The following is a 6000-nucleotide window of genomic DNA, read 5'->3' as shown; positions in this document are numbered from 1 at the left end:
AATGGATTATGTGTTAATTTGATGCAATCCATCCCCCTCATAATTGCCTATATTGACTAACACATGTTTCCAAGGATACCCCAAAGCAGCATAGTCAACTCGTTGCTTAGAAGGATCCACCAGGATAGATCTTATAAGATCACTATATTAGGATCAACGTGTGAGGATCGACGGGATGGTAATTCAAGAAAATTTCTTATAAAAGTTTATGATGTGATGATTGGATGATAGATGGTTTTGCATGTTTATTGATTATGCATTATTATCATAATACATTGTGGGATTGAAAACCATATGTATCTCACCAGGTTTCCTAACATGACCCACTCATTTTATATGCATCACATGTAGCAGTTTTTAGATTGTTGAAGGCTTGAATATGATGTCGAGTGATTGTAGAGAAGACATGTGATAGTGCTCAGGACCATTAGGTATTTACGTTGTAACATATGTTGTGTATCGATGATAACATCCTTGAAGTTTTATTATTTTGAGACATTCATATGTACTCAAAATGTTGTGATATATTGGAATTTTCCGTAAATAAATACATTATAATTTTTGAAAGCGTAAATAATTTTTTTTCGGTTTTGAAAATTGGGGATGTCACAGACACAATCACCAAAAGTGCTTCTTATTACACTCGTTGCACCATTTTCTTTCTTGGTTGCTAACTTCTTGTTGTTGTTGTTGTTATTGTTGTTGTTGTTGTTGTTGTTGTTTTTGTTTCCTGGGGGTCCTTCAGGTTTCCTCTTCTCGTCAACTTGAGATCTATTGGCGGCCCTTCCTTTGATCATATTTTCAACAAACTTGGCAACCTAGATGGCTGCCTCAAGAGTAGGTTCATGAAGTACTGGCACATAGTACTCCCACGGTAATCCCTTCACATACTTATCGATTTTTGCCTGTTCATCAAGGACAACGCGCAAGGCGAACTCCATTTTGTCTCTGAAAGCATTGGTATACTCATCAATGGACATGTTTTCCTTATTTAGTGTCAATTTTTTTCTAGCTCCAACATGTTTGAGCTGAGCAGAACTTGCACTTGAACTGCATCAAGAATTCTTCCTATGTTAGTTGCAGTGGCTTGTTAAAGATGATTGTCTTTCCCAATATCTTCCACCAATGAACCATTGCACCTTTGAATTGGTGCATATCGTAAGTGGTATGAAACTTTCCCATGCAACCACACTTAATGAAATCTAGCTCTATTTCATAAATCCAACCCATACCTGCAATTGGATTCTCCTTCTCGTTAACGATGTCAGTTTGCAAGTCATAAAATCCTTATACTTGCATATGCTTTTGACATCATCATTCTTTCTGACTTCTGGTCCTTCTGGAGGAGGAAGTGGTCCTTAATAACTTTCAAGTCGGTATTTCATTCCTGAACCGTTGTTTCATGAGTAGGAATTGGTTCGCCGTTCATTGACTCATTAATTACTGGCTCGTTGATCATTGGTTTATTGATCACTAGAATTATGCCTCTAGAATTTTCTAGCTCTTAATTTAGAATCTCCCTAAACTCACATCGTTGTTGATATAACATTGTTTGCATCATCAACCAAACTTCTTCTATAGTGAAAGGAGCGGCTCCAAATCCGGTGTTTTGAGGTGTTGGACCACCATTGCTATTGACGACTCTACGGCTCATTGTAATCATCATTTCATTCTATACTCGTAGATATGAGTAGTTTAGAATAGTAGTAATTTACTTACTACGCACAAATATATATATATATATATATATATATATATATATATATATATATATATATATTCCTATAATATGCTAGTGTTTGTGTATATATTATATCAACTTAGGTATCTATCCTAAGATATGTTATCACACACCTTGCCATTTACAGTTAGCTTCTAAGTATAAGTTTCGAATTTATCAAAAAATCCTAGTTCGCTTAAACTATGCTTTGATACCAACCGTGACATCCCTCATTTTTCAGAACCAATTAAAACTTTTTCTTTACACTTTATAATATTGAGTTGTCTTTGTTGTCAAAAATCCCAATTTAATAAAACATTTTTAGATAACAGATATTGTTTCATAATATTAAAATACCAAGGATGTCATAATTAATATCCAACATAGATTATAGCGTAAATACTTAAAGGTCTTGAAAACTATTACATGCGTATCTATTATTTCACTCGACGTCCTAATTAGTTTCCAACAACATTAGTTTCGCTACCTGTGATGCACATAAATTGAGTGGGTTAGGTTTGGGAAAACCTGGTGAAATACATAGGTTTTTCAAGCCCATAATAATTTAATGATATTAAATTCTATTAATAATCCTGCAAAACAAACATTTCCAAACAATATAGATATATAAAACCAGCGTAAATATCTATGAGACACTCTACCCATACATACCCAGTCAAACCAATTCTCACAAATCCCAGTTTAACGATTATCTGGAAGAATCCCCTTACTTGATGAACCGTTTGAGTAACTCTTTGACTACATAGCTAGGGGAGTCATTGACTAGTGTAAGTCTTTTAAAGGCAACCAATGTTTAGAGTATTCGATAAATATGGTATCCAGATTTTTCTATGTATGTGGGTTATAAGTCCACACTAGCAACGTAATTCACGAGTTCATCTAGAATAATCATGTGTTGTCATCCTACTCCAGGAGATGACGCAGACATACCTGCCGGTTGTCTGATCTAGACCCACCGTTTCTGGTCATCCAAAAAAGGGAGAACTACTACGCGACGCTCTAATCTCACATATTACCCCACTATGAGTTCATTCAATGATTCAACTTAGTTTGAACTAAACATCATTTATAAGCATTAGTTTATAACTAAGCAATATTATAATATAGGATATGTAATCCAACACAAAATACAAATGGTAAACGGTTAATACATATTTAATCTTTTAAGCAATAAATACTTTTATTAAGTTTATGACCTTGAAAGGAACTACTCACTCACCTGGTTAAAGGTGAAAGACTCCCGGTTGAGTCTGCGGTTCGCCTAATACTTTTATTTTTCCTTTTAGATAAGCTAAATATAAATATTACTAGGTTTTAGCATATGTTTATATTTTCAGACTATAATCACAGTATTCCAAATTTACTAACAATCCCAAATGAATACTAATCTATAGCTGATAAGGAATAACCAAGTAAGATCATATTGGAGGTAGGATATGTTTGGTATACAGAGTATACTGTTTGGAAAATCCACTTTAAACACCTCATTAAATCTAGCTTAGACATCACTCCCATTAGTAGATCAATCAGTATGTCTGTGATATGTCTAATGAAAAGTGTGGGCGTTACATCTCCCCTCAACTACTCACTGCCTACAACAACATACAACCCTATCTCCCCTTTACCTTCTTACATTCTTCCTTTAATCAACAACAACCACATTCCATCTACTCCCTCAATTGTCCATCGCCCACCACCACATACAACCTAATGGAGATTGATTTTTTTGGTTTTTAAATTCTATTTTGAAACAATTGATTCTTGTGTAGATGATACAAGGTAAGGGTTTTCTTTGGGTGGATGACTAATTAAGAACATGAATGTCCTTTAGGTTTAGTCCCTACTCTTGAGCATGTTCCTGAAGTTGTATATGGTATTTTTTTGTAGATGTTTATTTGTAGCTATTAAAGTTGTTGATGAGTCTTAGATTCGAGATACAATCTAAATCTATGATTCAATTATATTCAAGATATATGAAATTAGCATATGTTTATGATTTGATCGTATCGTAGCTAAAGCAAAAAAATACCAGTGTGTTTGGTGTCTGTGATATCTGATGTGTTTGGTTTCTTTAACATATTTTCTATCTCGGTCTAAAACTTAGAAAGTCTATAAGATATATGATGATAATCATAGGTGGAAGGTGGACTATGAAAATGGTGGTCGCGGAATGTGAACTGTCAAAATGGTGGTGGTGGAGAGAAATAGTGGGGTGGGTATGGTGGGACATTTAGATTTATTTTAATATAACATGTAAGTAAGCGAAAAGAAAAATATAGATTATACTTAAAAATTGGGGGAATGACACAAATGCCCTACAAAGTTTCTAGGATTGGTCTATTTAGTCCTTAAAGTATTTTTGTTTCTTTATGAGGGCATAAAGTGGACGATCGCCTGCTTTTTTTGTCACTGCTACCTAATATCGCAGGTTCCCTAAGCCACATAAGCATTTTGAGTTGACATGGCTTCCTTCTTTCTCTCTCTCTCTCTCTCTCTCTCTCTCTCTCTCTCTCTCTCTTTCTCTCTCTTTCTCTCTCTCTCTCTTACTCTCTCCCCCTTCTCTTATTGGGGTTTTGAGTACTGAGTTTTCAATAGATACCTGTAGGTCTCCATTTCCGTGTTCCATCTTTGTTTTGATTTTCGATTTCCATACTAGAAAAAACAAAGAAGAAAAATCTTCAAACATTTACTATACCGCTGTCATGTGTACCATATCGATAATTATAGAAGAAGAGTCGTAATCTGGAAAAGATAGAAGCTTTCCTAGGGTTGGAGGGTCTGGAGGTCAAGATCAATGACAAGGTTATTGAGGTTAAAAAGGGCTAATAGGAACCCTCACTCACAATTTCAAGCATCTTAACCTTGATTTCCAACTTATCACTGATGAAGAAACCGGAAAACAGAAGCTGAAGGTTGATGATGGGTTCCGGTACAAGATGCGTTTTGTTTATGCTCATTTCCTGATCAACTCTAGCATCACTAACAACAACACCACTTTAGATATTCGTACCTTTCTGGGGGAAAGAAGGTGAGGAAAGTCGATATACTTGATGGGGTGGTTGTAGTAGAGAAAAGGGTTGCTCCGTAAGATACTGTCTAAAGCGTGTTCTTAATTGATTTGATTTCAGACGAACACAAAAAAGGGGTTTATTTCCTCCTTCGCTTGAACCCTTGTTCTAATCGCTAAGGTCTCACTCTAATTCCTAGCTGGCATTCTTTGATCTCATCTGGGTTCACTTCCCTTTTTGATTTCGTGTAGAAATCTCGTGAGTTTAAGGTACACTTTTGGTTTCCACCTCTTGTTCTTGTTATTATAGGTTAGAGAGATTAAAAAAGCACGTGGTAGTCCATTTTATGCCCTCATAAAGAAGGGATAATGACTTAAAAGGGTAACATATTATTCGATTTGTACACATTGGGTCACTGAGTTTTTTTTTTCTTCCACATTTACCCCTTCAACTTGTTAAACTGTACACATTCAGTCCTTATAACCTGTTACTCCAGGTTAACCGGGAAAAATGACTTGCTAGGGTAATATATTTTTCATTTTGTACACATTTAGTCCTTAATATTTTTGTACATATTTAGTCCTTAACATTTTTTTTGTTTCAAAATAAGTCATTTTTTTGTACTCATTTAGTACTTATGAATGATTTCTTTAGGTTTTTTTCATGACATCTTACGTGGAACAATCATTGATGAAGTGCTTGGGGTTGTTGATGCTTATGTCCAATGCGATCTCGACTGCTTGGTTGCGTAAGTCTTGTGGTTTGGCGTAGGTCTTGTATTTTGAACATCGTAACTTCTTCATACGATATCAGATTTTAACAATCTTTATCCACATGTTCATTTTTTGAGTCTACTATAACTTTCATTAAGATTACTCCCGTTAAAATGTAATATATTTTTACTAACGATTTTATAAAAAAAACATCCATACATGCATTCATAAAAAACGTATGGACAGGGGAAGACGCATTAATACATAGTAGGTGTTGCCGAGATGAAATAGGTGTTGCCGATACATGGAAAATAGGTATAAACAAAAAAAAAGCGAAAAATTTTCCACTGCGAACAGAAAAAACAGGTGTTGTCGGTGCAACACTGGGACCATACTAAATCCGCCACCGCGTATGGATATAAAAATCGTAAGTAAAAATATATTATTTTTTAATGGGAATATCTAAATGAAAGTTGTAGTAGACTAAAATACGAACGTATGGATATAAAGATCGTTAAAATCCAAGATCATATGAAGA

The sequence above is a fragment of the Lactuca virosa genome, chromosome 8 (genome assembly GCF_052849685.1).
Source record: "Lactuca virosa cultivar CGN04683 chromosome 8, Lactuca_virosa_CGN04683_v6, whole genome shotgun sequence".
Lineage (NCBI taxonomy): Eukaryota > Viridiplantae > Streptophyta > Magnoliopsida > Asterales > Asteraceae > Lactuca > Lactuca virosa.
The sequence above is the reverse complement of the archived record's forward strand: the minus strand, read 5'-3'. Positions refer to the sequence as shown.